General features: G+C 41.3%; 1 long non-coding RNA gene across 1 annotated transcript; it reads right to left on the reverse strand.

The window, feature by feature from the left end:
* Positions 1-2067: 2067 nt before the first annotated feature.
* LOC115476292 lies at positions 2068-9418 on the reverse strand. Its single transcript, XR_003943157.1, has 3 exons — positions 9402-9418; positions 8732-8733; positions 2068-2166 (listed from the first exon to the last, which is right to left on the reverse strand). It is a non-coding gene; the product is annotated as an uncharacterized LOC115476292 (long non-coding RNA).
* Between the last annotated feature and the right edge of the window lie 7198 nt (positions 9419-16616).

Consider the following 16616-nt stretch of genomic DNA (forward strand, 5'->3'; position numbering starts at 1 on the left):
TAAAAAAAGAAAAATAGTGCATGCTAAAGTGATGTGGAGCGACAATTAGAAAGGATGTCCAACTCAGACTATGGACATCCAAGTCTGCACAAAAGGATATAAGGGAGTCTTTTACTAAGGCACACTGGTGTTTTTAGCACGCGCTAAAAATAGATGTGCCCTAAACACTAAAGACGCCAATATATTCCTATTTTAACGCGCACTAAAAACACAAGCACCTAAGTAAAAGACCTCCTTGGTTAGTTTGCAGGATAGCGCACTGCTAAGGTGTTATTTTGGAAGCTCTATTCTTGTTTTGGACATCTGAAGATCAGCATTTAGATGTCCATATGGCATGGATATTCAAATTCCCATTTTATAAAGCAAGGGCATGGACATCTAAAGCTGCAAAACACCCATATGGCAAGGGGTGGTGGTCTGGGCATGCTTTGGTGGAACTAGGCAGGTTTAGATGTCCATGTCCTGGCTTTATAAAATGGGGATTTGAACATCCATGCCATATGGACATCTAAATGCTGATTTTCAGATGTCCAAAACAAGAATAGAGCTTCCAAAATAACACCTTAGCAGTGAGTTGGATATACATATTTTGGCCCCTCCCTAGTCCCACCTAAGAATGCCCAGACCCCCCACCCCCCCCTTGCCATATGGGCGTTTTGCAGGTTTAGAGGTCCATGTCCTGGCTTTATAAAATGGGGATTTGAACATCCATGCCATATGGACATCTAAATGCTTATTTTCAGATACCCAAACAAAACTAGAGCTTCCAAAATAACCACCTTTGCAGTGCACTGTCCTGCAAACTAACTTATATCCTTTTGTATTTCCTCTAACATTCTTACTCTCACCCATCAAATTTTGAACACAGGCGTTTCCCCTTTTCTTTTTAGTATTCTTGACCCTTATGTTTCTATCCACTCAGTGAAATAATCTGAAAAGAACATTCTGGTTGCTCCTTCTCATTTTAATGTCCAACCTGGATGTCCCTAGGCAATCTTGTTTTAAAGCTGTTGCACCTACACTGTGGAATAATCTTGCTCTGGATATTCATTCCAAGCCTTATTTAGAAAATGTAAAAGCTTATTATTTCATGCAGTCCTTTCCTACTGATATTCTTTAGTTTAATAGTGTTTTCCTGTGTATTGGGCCAAGGCTGCATTCCTTTTATGAAGCAATTTTCTCAGTTCATCATTTTTTTATTCTTTATGCAATACCTCCTCCCCTCTTGAGTCTTACAGTAATATACTTTAGTGGTTCTTTAAAATTATATTTGAATATTTATTGTACTATAGGGCACCTTATGTGTATTCATTTCCTTACTTATTTTAATGTAAATCACTTAGTGGCCCTTTTACTAAGATGTGTTAGGCATTAATGAGTGCCTAATGCAGTTTAAAATAGCATATTGCGTGATGCACTCAGGCATTCTGCAGTAACTTCCAAGTCTGTACACTAACCCCCAAATTATATATATGTCGCCTTAATTTGTGCGTATAATTTGGCCTCATGGCTAAATTGAGCGCACAACTTAATTGATTAACAAGCCAATCAGTGCTGATAATTGGTACTTAACAACCAATTAGCAGCACTAATTGGCTTTAATTAGAATTTAGACACACAATTTTCTAGGTGTATTCTATAATGTGGTGGGCACATAAATTCTAATGCACGCAGTTGAAAATGGGGTGTGGCCATGAGTATGGAATAGCTGGGTGGTGAGTGTTTCAAAAAAACTATGCACAGTATTATGGAATACACCTGATCCGTGCCTAACTTAGGCGTAGGTATTTATTTATTTGTTACATTTCTATCCCACTTTAGGCCTGGTTATAGGTGGCTTAACTGGGCGTGCATAAATTTTAGTTCCAAGAATGGCGCATTATGGAATCTCGCTAACCACATGGTTTTACGCACCAATTTTTAAGGCGCCATATATAGAATTTTCCACTAAGCTTGTGATTAAAAAAAGATAATTTTGTTTTGAAGGGGTATGTCAGGGGGCAAAGAGTGGGCATTCCTTCTCTAAACATTTAGCATATCCACATTAATACCATCCTCTGAATTATATAAAAGTCGCTAAAAACTGCATTAGTAAATTTGGGCATATGCCGAATTTGTGTGCATAATGTAACTGAATAATGAGTTAACTAGCACCAATAATTGGCACTAATTAGATTTAATTGATACATATGTGAGTAAATTTAGGCACAGGATCCATGCCTAAATTTTATGAGTGAGTTCAAAAAGAAGCCATGGAAATGGGAGGATAATGGGTGGAACGGGGGCATTCCTAACATTTTCACACCTTGTTACATCATGAGGGGTGATACATGCTTAATTTAGGCATGTACATTTGCACCACGTTTCAGTTGGTGTAAATGGCCATGCCTAAAGTTAGCCATGATTCTTGGATGTAAGCACTATTATATTATCCCCACCTAACTTTAAACGCAGTTCATAGAATAGTGCTTTTATCAGTGCTGATTTTTTTGGAGTGATATATAGAATTCACCTCTAATTGCTTAGCGCAGGATTACCAAGTGAACCCTTACTGCCTACAAAATGGGTATCGGTTAAGTGTTTTTTTTTTTAAATGGCTGCGTACAAAAAAAAAAAAAAGAAGAAAATCACCCATCATAGTTACCTGATACTAGGATCCACCTTAAGAGACAGCACTCAAGAAAAGGACCTAGGTGTCATTGTAGACAATGGGGGAGATTCTATAAATGGCGTCTAAAAACTTGGTGCTGAAATCAGTGCCGAATAAGCGTATTCTATAATCGGTGCCTAGATTTAGGCACCGATTATAGAATACCTTCCTATATAATAATTCTCACCTCCAACGTTCTGTGCTTGGGACCGTGGCTCCCTGGCGGTGGTGGTCTGCTAGGCAGACACGCACTGACATCACTGACATCAGGACAGCTGATTCCAAGGCAAGGGGAGGAGTAGGGAAACATGCTGCGTGTGTTTCCCTACTCCTCCCCCTGCCTTGGAATCATCTGTCACCCTCCACGCTACGGCCCCCTCGACCCCCCCGGCCCGCCGAAAACCGCCCCCCGCCGCTGTTGTGGACTACCTGTGCAAACGGGGGACCCAAATCCCCGACAGCCGAAGTGCTGTTGTGTCCTTCGCGTTATTCATCTTCTCTGCAAGTTTCTCTGCGTGGGTCTGACGTCAGACGCACGCAGAGGAACTTCCAGAGAAGATGAACAACACGAAGGGCACAACAGCACTTCGGCTGTCGGGGGTTTGGGTCCCTCGTCAGCACAGCTAGTCTACAACAGCGGGGCCGCGGCGGGGGGCGGTTTTCGCTGGCACGGGGGGGGGGGAGGTCGAGGGGGCCATAGTGCAGGGGGGGGGGGAAATTGCCTGCCTAGGGCCCGTTTCCTTGCCTTCAGAAACGGGCCTTTTTTACTAGTTAGTTAATATTTCAGCACCTAAATCTACACGCATCCATTTACACTAACGAAAACGTGGCATAAATCCCAGCAGATATATTTAGGCGCACTGGCCATATTCTATAATATGCCCAGTGCGTAAATTTCAGAACACCCATTTCCCCACCCATAACTATGCCCATTTTTGCCTGCGTACATTAGAAGTTCGGCACACATTGTTACAGAATATGTTTAGCGACTTGTGCGCCTAAATTCTAATCAGTGCTCATTATTGCTTGTTAAGTGCTGTTATCAGCATTCACTAGCTTGTTAAGTTACGCACATATATATATTCCTATGGGTGTCTCTAGCATTAGTGTGCGCTAAAATCACTAACACGCCTATAGTGTGGCTTAGTTAACAGGGCCCTTAAAATGTTGTCTGTTCAAACATACGTAAGAATTGAAAACATCAATGTACTCCAACATCTCTGGTATTCAACAGTGCAAAAATTGTGTCTAGATCTGTTATCGGTGTCTTTCATCTTATCAAACGAGTTAGCATCAGCATTTTTAAAAATTTCAATCACTTATCACTGCAGATGTGTCATTGCCTTTGCTTGTTTCTGTCCTTTCTTTTTTGCATCTTCAAGGCATCTTCCAATATCATTGACATCAGATCTCAACTTGGCCACAGATTCAGTAATATCTCCCTTAATGGCCATGATGTCTGCTTTTAAACTGTGAACCGAAGATTTCAGTTCACATTGTGAAGCATTTAGTAGATTCTCTTACTCGTTCACAGAGCCTTGGCAGGGTTCCTACGCATTTAACCCTATGAGTCCATCTACTGCTCTGAGTTTAATCTCATGTGTAGTATGTTGTCCTATGCCTGAGAACAAAATCTCTATGTGCTGGCCTGTTTCTCATTAATCCATACAGAAGGGATTGTAAACATAAATATAATAACCAGTGAGTCAGCCATCATTGATAACTGCAGATTATCTTGATTTGTTTTTGTTTAAATTTTTATATACTTCTTTCAGGCCTTTACAGGACAAATAAAACTGGTGGGTGAGATATTACTTTCTCCCTAGATGTTCTATCTTATAAACTAATGAAATCCATAAATTGGGGAGCCTGAATGTTTCAACATGTACACATAAATATCTAGCTTTCTCTAAGCTCTAAGGAGCCCTTTTACCAACAGCGGCTATGGGAGGAGCATGGGCATTCCAAACATTTACACGCAGTGTTATAGAATAACCCAACTCTTGCCTAAAGCTAGGTGTGGGCATTTAAACTAGGTTTTCATTGGCATAATTGGTTGCACCTAAAGTCTAGTCATGTGGATGACTTTAGGTGTATTCTTAAATTGTGCCTAACTTACGTGTCATTGGGCTAGATTCTATATATGGCACCTTAAAAATTGGCACAAGAAACCCCCCAGCTATGTATATTCTAGAAACTAAGTCTAAAGTTAGGTACAGTTTATAGAATATGCCTAGTTCCCATCTGCAAGACTAAATTTAGTTGCAGGTATTTACACAAAGTAAGTTAGGTGCAGAATGGGTATACTCTATAACAGCGTGCATAGTTTTTAGAAATGTCCATTCCATGCCCATGGCCACGTCTCCTTTTCAAATCCGTGTCTTAGAATTTACACAGATCACTTTTACACAATGCCCTTAAAAAGCTGTGCACGTAAATTCTTATTAATGCCAATTAGTATCAATAATTGCTTGGTAAGTGGCAATTATTGATGCTGATCATCTTGTTAAGATAATTAAGTTGTGCGCCAATCAGAATATGACTTGATTTGCACACGCAACTCAAGTTGCACTAAACAGAATCCGGGGAATTGTGTCTAAATGCAAGGGGGGGGGGGGCTTGGGTAGACCATTGGAGGGGCATGGGTGGTGCTGAACTTTTACATGCAACTTATAGAATACAGTACATTATATGCAACCTTACAGCATTTAAGTTCCCACAGTTATGTAGCTGATGAAACTGTAGGTATGCAAATGTAAGGCACAATGATGTTGGGTTTGCTGGTACTCTATAGTAAATAAAACGCATTCAAAACTAGTGCAAAACAGTCCATTCAATAGTATGCCTATCAAAACGGCTAGGTATATGCCTGAATGTCACATTTGAAGGATAATTCTGCTCAACTATAGCTTGATCCTTTTGAATCTTCTAGTTCAAGCAGCAGTGATAGTGATAATAGCAGCACTCGATTTGTACCTACATCTTTTTTACAGCAGCACAAAGGAGCATGAAGACCTCGAGGCAGAGGGAACAGGGTACCTGATCAAGTGGATCAACGGTAATTTTAGTCTCCTGCTTTCTAAGGAAAAGTTTTATTCTTTCTTTTTACGTATTTAACTAGTGATTTTGGATAATGAAAGTATTTAAATTTATGAATTAGAAGTTGAACAAAGTTGCACCGCTGATGAAACTTAGGGGCCCTTTTACTAAGCTGTGTAGGCACCTACGCACTCACAACTTGCGTCAATTTGGAACTACCGCCTAGCTACCACGTGGCCCAGGTGGTAATTTCATTTTTTAAGCATGTCCACTGCACATGCCAGAACATTTCTAGCACATGGCGCTAACTGGGCTGTACGCACGCTGATATGTGAGACCCGATTGACGCTTGAGACCTTACCGTTAGATCAATGGGTGGCGGTAAGGTTTCAGGCCCAAAATGGATGCACGCCAATTTTTATTTTGCTGCGCGTCCATTTTTGGCCAAAAGAAAAGGCCTTTTTAGCAGATGTGCTGAAAAATGGACCTGCACGAGTCCAATAAGTGCGTCTACACCAGCACAGACCACTTTTTGGTGCATCTTAGTGATTGGTTGCCTGTGAAGTATATAAGATATAAGTTACAGCCAGTTGAAACTAATGCTGCTATGCCATCACTATTGAAGGTCCTTTCCCTTGGTTTATAGGTATATTGTTCTGTACTAGTTTTGTATGTGTTCTATTTATTTAATGATTATTTTCACCCTTTGGACAATATGTAAGTATCTTTGTATTCTATAGTGTTCAAATGCCATTAGAGAATGGGCTCTCACTGCTTTGCATTGAGGTACCTACTTATAGAATTGTCTCCTAAATATACATTTCATCTCTCTTCACTGTCCTACATGCCCAAGATTAAGCCCATTAGCCTCATTTCCCTCCTCCATTTCTCTAATGTGCTCTCCCTGTATGAGTTCCAGGGCTGGTGGAAGGGTTTTGAGGTCCTTTGGCAAACCTTTTGCCATACGCCTTCTACCCATAATTAACTATCATACCTTTAATCCCTTCCTGTGATTTTGATAAATAAACTCAATAGTCATGATCACCCTGACACCCAAGAATAATGCTGCAGAAATGCATATTTTACGTCATAGTTTTACATATTAAACTTAATTGCATATATGGTGAACTGATGGTGTAGATCCAGCCGGTGGGGAAAGGAGGAGGGAAAGAAGAGACTGTGTGCTGAGAAAGCTCAGAAGAGAAGTGTAGTGAAAGAATGATTGCTGAGACCATGGTTAGGTGAGATTCCCAAGTTGCAGGAGGGAAGGAGGATGAGAAAGAAGGATGAAAAAGAGAAGATATGAAGTGCCTGGTCAAAGAAAAACAAAATGAAAGAAAAAATAAACGTATTCCTTGGGGACAATAAAAGCATGGTGAGCCAGAGAAATGTGCACCATGGGTCTCATTTGATGCATGAACTAGTCTGGAGACCTCTGACTTAATTCTTCCTTTCCTTCCCTGTGTCACGGTTGTGCCCATGTTTCGTGCTCTCCTTCCTCTTGCCACCTGGTGGCCAGACCTGGTGGCTGCAATGGACTGTCTGGTTATTGTCACCCGTTCCAGATTTCAGCCCAGTTCGGTCCGGATCTTCCGGGCTGCCAGACTTGCTTGCTTGGATTGAACCTACACAGCACCCGTAGTTGCCGGGTGATTGCTGCAGCTGAGCCTCAGCTGCTGCGGGGCTTATTAGACAGTGGGAAATTCTCTGCCTTTGCATCGCCTTAGGCCCTGGTATGTTGGTGCTTGTTGCACTTCTGTTTAAGTTCTTGCCTGAGATTCTTGTTTGTTTCTAGTTAGGTTGTGTGTAGTTTAGATTTGGCTGTTGTTTGTTTGCTAGTCCTGTCTCTGGTGTCTTTGTGGCTGCTCTGCAGCTTTCAGTTTTGTGTCTTGTTATCAGTGTTTTGTTCCCTGTTTCAGTGGCTGCTTGCAGCTTTCAGTCCTGCCCTTTAGCTTTCCCTTCCTTGCCCTGCTGCCCCTGTATGTTCCTTTCCCCTCTGACTCTCAGTCCTGGTTCAGCCAAGTGGGTATCCAGTCCTGCCTTGCCCAGTAAGTCCTGCCGGCCACCTGCAGTCAGGGGCTCAACTCCTGGTGAAAGGCGGCCAACTGCAGGTGAAGTTTATGTGTGCCTGCTCTGCTTATTCCTGCTTGTTTGCCTCTGCTGCAACTCCAGTCCGGGGTTCCAGTCCTGTTCTGCCTAGTCTCTGGTGTGGGGTGGTTTTGCCTGCCACTGCCGCTCCTCGGCAGTGGCCCAAGGGCTCACAAACCTAGTTCCAGCTTTGAAAACGTGACACCCTGATATTTTCAATAAACAAAACTTTATCACTGTTTCTTTGTCCATAGGTTGACCCTGTCTTCAGTGGATCTGGCTACCCTTCTGTCTTCCAAATTTTTGTCTGGAAGTACAAGTATCCCACACAGACCAAAGAGTAGGGTGGGTTGGCTCTTCCAAAGGACACAAGACACGATAATTCTTCTGCGTGATCTTTTATTGCAAATACACCAAAAGACTTGATGCAATGGCTGTGTTTTGCTGCATAGGCATCAGCCTCAAGAGTCTGAAAGTACGGTCTATGCTAATGTATACTGTACAATCCAATCTTGCAAACAGAAAAATGGACAAGGTTGCAAAACAACACTATGCTCAAGCCCGGGAGCTGACAGACAGAAACAGCCTTAAATATTTCAGCACAGGAAGAGGTCACTACTACAAACTGGGAATAACTCCACCAAGTAGCCTCACAAATATCCCATCATACTGCTATACAAATACTTTTCAAAGTATCATTTTATATCTCTCTTACATGCCCCAACATGATGTCATGTCATATCGCTATACCTCCTTTTGATTCAATTTTTACTTTCCTTATTGAAAAAAAATTTATACAAATACCTAGAAAATATATGTATTTCTCATCTTGTCTTCTTCATTTTGTTGAAACCAGTGACTCAAGAAATACAAGATTGGAAATAGTTATCTTTAATCTCCCATCTGTATAGCTTGATAGGCCAGCATTAGACAAGCATGGTAATGGAGTATAACTTCTTATACTTTGACTCATTTCAACATATACACTGTGCTGCTCTATTTTGAGAAAATAATTTAGTTTCTATAATTATTCAGCCTTAGCCTATTTTAAGCGAAATGCCAATGGAGTAAAATGTACCAAACCAGTAGAGCTTTCTAATGATTTTTGGCCACTAGGAACAGAGCCAAGATCCATAAGTATTCTCATCTAGACATGATATAAAGTCTCTTTAAAGAATCATTCTAATTGTAAGTTTTTTCTCTGCAATTAGTCTTACTCGGTTCAATTAAATCTACACAAACAGGCTCAGCACTAATTCAGTCTCTAAAGCTTGAGCAATAAAGATCAGTAATATATTATATATATTTCTTAAATTGTATGCATGACCATTTGCTTCCACATATTTCCTTGGATTCTATATAATGTGTCCGGAGTTGCACATGCAAATCAGGATGAATTCTGATTTGCGAATGCAACTTAATTATCTTAACAAGCCAATCAGCACTGATAATTGCCACTTCACAAACAATTATTGACACTAATTGGCATTATTTAGAATTTACACACAGAACTTGCTAAGCGTATTCTATAAAGGTCTGTGCGTAAATTCTAAGATGCAGAACTGAAAAGGGGGCATGGCCATAGGCATGGAATGGACAGGCAAATGAGCGCTGATTACAGCACTTAACAAGCAATAAATACTGAGCACTAATTGGCAATGATTGGAATTTAGGTGCACAATTCAGTAAGCGAATTCTGTAACGATGTATGCCGATCTTCTAATGTGCGGAGGCAAAAAGGGGCATGGTTGTGGGTGGGGCAATGGGTGTTTCATGGTCATTCCAAAATTTAGGCAGCTATTTATAGAATATAGCCCAGTACACCTAAATATATACACTGAGATTTACCCCAGGATTTCAATGGCGTAAATGGATGTGCACAGATATTGGCGCTGAAATCTAGGTGCCAATTATAGAATACACTTAGCTCTGATTTCAGCACCAATTCTTTAGGCACAATATATAGAATCTCCTCCTCTGCGCCTAACTTAGTTGCTGGCACTTACAGCAAGTTTTACTTGGCAAAAATACATGTGACTAAATTTAGTCACGTGGACTGGTGCTCGGCATATTCTATAAACTGTACCTAACTTTAAGCATAGTTTATAAAATACACTTAGGTGTATTTTAATTAAGCGCTGATTTTTTACAGTGCCATATATAGAATCTAACCCATTACCTCTATAGTATTGGAGAATAATTTAAAGCAAGTAAAAATCAAATTTATGCATTAAAATGAACAAGTAATGTTGTGGTTGTAAGTAACTTAGAGGTGAATTCTATAAATTGCACCTAAAAAAATTGATGAAGGAAAAAAACACTTAAGTGTTATTCTAGAAGCCACGCCTAAAGTTAGGCATAGTTTATAAAATAGAGTTTAAGAGCAGGGGTTGTGCATAAATTTAGGCATGCCCCTTTGCACCAACAAAAATGAGGTGCAAATGCCCCTGCCTAAATTTACGAAAGTTCTAATAAATAGACCAACTTGTGTGTGTGTGTATATATATATATATATATATATATATATATATATATATATATATATATATATATATATATATATATGTGGGGACTGAATTCAGCAAATGTTTCATAAAGTGTCCCAAACATTCATTATTCATCTAATGAATAATGAATGTTTGGGACACTTTATGAAACATTTCCTGCCTAAATTTATGCATCGAACCCCCTTATTGTAAAATTGTGCACATAACTCAAATCCATGCCCATATTCTGCCTTAAAATACCTGGCAGAATTCCAAATAGCAAAATTCCAGGGCAGCAGTAGCTTCCCCCATGTTTAGCTCAATAGCAGACTATGGACTTTTCATGCAGGAACTTTCCCCTGCTTGAGCCCTCTGAACATTCTGTCCATATTAACATGTGTGCTAATCCAGTGCTAATTGCCCAGTGTTGGGTTTTGAGCATCAGCCCCTGGGAGAGCTGTGCCCCTGTGCCTTGCAATGACATCACCCTCTTCTGTCTCTGATTGCCTGATTTAATCTTGGTTGTTTATATATATGACAGTGTATTGTGTGTGTGTTTTAATTATCTTGTTATAAGAGTTTATTTGCAAAGCTACTTCTTGTAGAGTGGTGTCAATAGAAAATCTAGCTGAAAAGCAGGCCACTGTAATCCAAGCACAGTTTAGCAGACAGAGATTAAGGTGAGATATAAATACGTACTGAAGAATAAAAGATGACACCTTCCATGGCAGAGCAATCAATGCTAGTTAAGAAATCACCTATTCAAAGAAAGCTAAACCCCATCTCACCTCATTTTCATTACCATTATTTTTATATTAGTTACCCAGTCCTGTTTTTTTATATTTTCATTTTTACTTTAGAAAAAGAAGGAGCAAATTGCCAGATTTTTTCTCACCTAAATTGGTGAATTGCTTTGCAGTAGCTCTCCTGCTACAGAATTACCCAATTATCTTCTAAATTATAAAAGTCAAATCTGTACCACCAACTGTTCCTGGAACTGCCAGGATGTGCAGTGTTGCAAAACTGTAGTAAAGAATGTAAACAAAGGAGCCCTACTGAGCAGGGAGATAGGCTGTCCACATATGCCAATCCCAGCGGCTTTAATCAAAGAAGAGATTGCTTCACAAATAAACTAAGCCAGTGCAACTAATAAACTCCTGCTCTAATTACTGGCTGCAGATGTATCAACTGAAGCAAATGAGACGCAGGCAGCCATTAATTATCTAATGAGGCCAGCAGTGTTTCTGATGAGGTGGGGCTGATTAAATATTAAACAGTAGCATATGGAGAGTGCCAAGAAGAAAAGACTGGAAGCTGACAATATATGAAGAAGAAAAAAAACAGCTGACAGAAAAGCAAACTTACTCTCCGAGAAAGGTAATTAGGACAGAGATGGAAGCGCACAACTGAAAGGGAACCTAGTGGGATCTGACATCTGAAGGTGTGCAGATAAAAAGGCTTCACATTAAAGGCATGCCAAAACACATTTTGGTACAGAGGCAGCTCTTTCTTTAACCCTTCTGAGTCATTATGAGGTGGGAAGCGTGGGGAGGGGAGAGAAAGGAACGTTCATGCCCACTCAAAACGCCAAGGCATCTGGATACACAGCAAATGCAATTCTTCTATTAATTGTCTTTTATTTAGTTAGTTGTTTTGCTGGTTTCAACCAGCAGGTATAAGGAATTAAATGACAAAAGTGATAACTTGAAGCTGCAGTGGGTGAGAGCCATAGAGGGGCATAATCGAATGTCGCCGGCCAAATAGATCGCAGGCGATCTATGTTGACGGTGGCGCTACAACTGGCCAGAACCATATTATCGAAAAAAATGGCCGGCCATCTTTTTGTTCGATAATAAGGTTTAGCCCGGCTAAATGCCTTGGATGTCGCCGGGTTTGAGATGGCCGGTTTTGTTTTTCAGTGATAATGGAAAAAAATGGAAAAAAAATGCCGGCCATCTCCAACCCAGCGACATCCAAGGCATTTGGTCATGGGAGGAGCCAGCATTTGTAGTGCACTGGTCCCCCTGACATGCCAGGACACCAACTGGGCACCCTAGGGGTCAGTGCGGTGGACTTCAGAAACAGCTCCCACATGCATAGCTCCCTTACTTTGGGTGCTGAGCCCCCCAACCCCCCCCCAAAACCCACTACCCACAAATGTACAACACTACTGTAGCTCTTAGGGATGAAGGGGGCAACTACATGTGGGTACAGTGGGTTTTGGAGGGCTCCCATTACCAGCACAAGTGTTACAGGTGGGGGGGATGGGCCTGGGTCCGCCTGCCTTAAGTGCACAGTGGTACCCACTAAAAGTGCTCCAGGGACCTGCATACACGCAGGCCTCTAGGACTTGTTGCTGCTGTATAACCTTGGCACACCAGTTGACACCGGAAGACTAATCTCTTTGAAAAAGTCCTTTATTTGAATAAGCACGTTTACTCACAGTTAACTGTTGATCAGAGGTTGTGCCCCACTGGCAAAGAGTCTCCCTGGTACTGAGATTACCAGTAGGTCAGAGCTGGTAGAATGGTGTACAATGCCCTCTTTCAGCCACATTCAAGGTAAGAACTAAGTTCTCTAACGTGGGTAACACATGAAAGGGATCTAAAACTGCCTTACAAAAATGGCCACTACCTCATGGACTACCGGAAACACAACAGGGCACACTCTAACCCAGTTAGCAGGGGGAAAAGCACCATGGATGTAGAAGCCACTACCCTACACCCACCTCAATGCATTGCTGATGTGACTCTGCAGTGCACCTAACAGAAAAGGTGTCACACTCACCCGAGAGCCAAATCATAACTAGGGAAAGACTGTCAGAGGATAGAACACATTCTGCTGTCATGGAGGTGGGTACGGCATTTGAGGCTGGCATACAGGCTGGCAAAAAAGGTTTTTATTTTTATTTTTTTTAGAATGGGAGGGGGTTGGTGACCACTGGGGGAGTATGGGGAGGTCATCCCCCATTCCCTCCAGTGGTCATCTGGTGAGTTGGGGCACCTTTTTGAGGCTTGGTCATGAAAATAAAAGGACCAAGTAAACCCGGCGAAATACTGCTTAACGCCATTTTTTTCCATTATCGGCAAAAGCCGGCTATCTGGTAGCCACGCCCATACCCGCCCATGCCCCGCCTTTGCTTCACCTCCGACACGCCCCTTTGAGCTTTCACCGGCGAGGTGACGGGAAAGCGGCGATGCTGTCAAAAAAAGCAGCTTTCGATTATACCGATTTCGCCGCTTTTCCGAAATCGCCGGCCATCTCCCGATTTGAGTCGGGAAATGGCCGGTGATCACTTTCGATTATGAGCTGGATAGTAACATAGTAGATGACGGCAGAGAAAGACCTGTACGGTCCATCCAGTCTGCCCAACAAGATAAACTCATATGTGCTACTTTATATGTATACCTGACCTTGATTTGTATCTGTCATTTTCAGGGCACAGACCGTAGAAGTCTGCCCAGCATTAGCCCTGCCTCCTAACCACTAGCCCCACCTCCCAACCACCGGTGCTGCCACCCAATCTCTGCTAAGCTTCTGAGGATCCATTCCTTCCGAACAGGATTCCTTTATGTTTAGCCCACGTATTTTTGAATTCCGTTACCGCTTTCATCTCCACCACCTCCCATGAGAGGGCATTCCAAGTATCCACCACTCTCTCCATGAAAAAATACTTCCTGACATTTTTCTTGAGTCTGCCCCCCTTCAACCTCATTTCATGTCCTCTAGTTCTACCACCTTCCCGTCTCCGGAAAAGGTTTGTTTGTTTGTTTGAAATATTTGAACATCTGTATCATATCACCCCCTGTTTCTCCTTTCCTCCAGGGTATACATGTTCAGGTCAGCAAGTCTCTCCTCATACGTCTTGTAACGCAAATCCCATACCATTTTTGTAGCTTTTCTTTGCACCACTTCAATACATTTTACATCCTTAGCATTGCCTCAGGTACAAACTTAGATTGTGAGCCCTCCTGGGACAGAGAAATATCCAGTGTACCTGAATGTAACTCACCTAGAGCTACTACTGAAAAAGGTGTGAGCAAAAATCTAAATAAATAAAATTAAATTAAGGTATGGCCTTCAAAACTGAACACAATACTCCAGGTGGGGCTCACCAACGACTTGTACAGGGATATCAACACCTCCTTTCTTCTGATTGTCACACCTCTCTCTATACAGCCTAGCAACCTTCTGGCTATGGCCAATGCCTTGTCACACTGTTTTGTCGCCTTCAGATCCTCCCTGCTGTTTTGGTTCACTGACCCAAATTCAATGGACAGCACTTCAATTCCTCTGCAGGACTTACCTGATTTTGGCAAGAAGCTTTTCACTTCACTGGAACAATGAAATCTGAAATAATGATATTGATAAATACAATTACTATAATTTTTATAGAGCTGCCAGCTCTATGCAGGGCTTTATAACACAGAATTGTTGCTTCTATTCTAGGGTATTTATAACTTGTGAACTTAGCTCTGGAAGCATTCAAGTGGTGTGTGTGTTGAGGTAATGGGTTGGAGGGGGAGACAGGTAAAACAGGTGTGGGGGAGAAGGAAGGAACTCTGGGATTGGCATAGCTAAATTAGGGTTGTTATTTACATTTAGGGTTGGAAGGACAGGACTGGCTGGAGCAGGAAAACTATGGAAATGTGGATCTGTAAGGCACAGTGGGCTTTTGCTGTGGCTGTGCTGGGTCTAGTTTTGTCACGTTCTCCCTTCCTCTCTCTCTTTCCTGGCTCTGCATCAAATGGGTGGTTGGGGGGTGGAGGGGAGCTTCACTGGCAGTGGCAGGTTTGTTGTCACAGCGGGTAGGGTATCCAAGCCAATGACTCTGTGTGGTTGAAAAGTATTTTATTTATTTATTTATTTATTGCATTTGTATACCACATTTTCCCACCTATTTGCAGGCTCAATGTGGCTTACATTATGCCGTAATGGCGATCGCCATTTCCGGAATGAGAAATACAAAGTGGTATTGCATTAAAGTTCATAAGTGATAGAGTAAATTAAGCAGTCAGGTATGGAGAGTTCATTGCCGGAATGAGAAATAAAGTGGCATTGCGTTAAAGTTCATTAGTGACAAAGTATCTAAGTAATCAAGTATAGAGCGTTCGGTTTTGTTCATTGCTGGTGTAAATTTCGTTGTTTGGTATTTAGGATGGATCGTTGTGGGAAGCCTTTTTGAACAAGTTGGTTTTTAGTGTTTTTCGGGAGTTTGTTAGGTCATGCATTGTTTTTATGACATTTGGTAGTGCATTCCATAGTTGCGTGCTTATGTAGGAGAAGCTGGATGCATATGTCAATTTATATTTTAGTCCTTTGCAACTGGGGTAGTGGAGATTCAGGAATGTGCATGCTGACCTTTTTGTGTTCCTGGTTGGTAAATCTATAAGGTCTGACATGTAGGACAGGGTCTCGCCGTGAATGATTTTATGAACCAGGGTGCAAATTTTGAACACAATACGTTCTTTAAGTGGGAGCCAGTGTAGTTTTTCTCTTAGGGGTTTGGCGCTTTCGTATTTCATTTTTTGTATTTCGTTATTTAGGGCAGTTTGGAGTTTCTTTATGATTTGTTCTTTGCATCCAGCATAGATGGCATTGCAGTAATCTAGGTGGCTTAGCACCATTGATTATACCAGGCTGTGGAATATTTCCCTTAGGAAGAATGGTTTTACTCTTTTGAGTTTCCACATTAAAACAGTGGGACCATTTGTAAGGAATGAGGCCAATGACAATTCATTTAGGGGAACAGCCTGTGGGTAAGGAAAAGAAGTCATGTGTGCAATGAAGACAGTAGGTGTAAATTTTAAAAGTGGCCTCAAAGAGAGACATCATCAGGCTGGATTTGAGTCTGACATGGTGTTTGTATGGGTGAAGTTCAATTAAAGGCAGACCTAATTTATCCAATTGGATTAATCTGCAGGAAAAGTTTGCTCTAAGAACAATCAGCATAAGGGCAGGGTAGTGGGGTGGGAGGGACTTTAAAATATCTACTGTACTTTTTATTTAGATTTTAGAAATTAAAATTAAAAGTGCATGAATCCAGAGGAATATATATCTTAAAAGTCTTTGTTTTCACTGATTTATCCTAGGGTTACCTTTTCAATTCCATGTGGAGTAAAGAAGGAACATGGGACAACAGTCTTCCAGGGATCTCGCATAATATTTAATTAAAACACAATAGTTCCTATTTTAGAAGCGCTATTTGGTTTCTAGGTATACATAAACCAGCATTTAGACATTTACACTTTATAAACATCTAAATTCCAGTTTAGAAAGCCAGGATTTACATAGTGTGCATACGGCAAATGAATGTAGTCTGGCCACGTTCTGGGTGGGACTAGAATGGTTCT

Source organism: Microcaecilia unicolor, chromosome 8 (genome assembly GCF_901765095.1).
Source record: "Microcaecilia unicolor chromosome 8, aMicUni1.1, whole genome shotgun sequence".
NCBI lineage: Eukaryota > Metazoa > Chordata > Amphibia > Gymnophiona > Siphonopidae > Microcaecilia > Microcaecilia unicolor.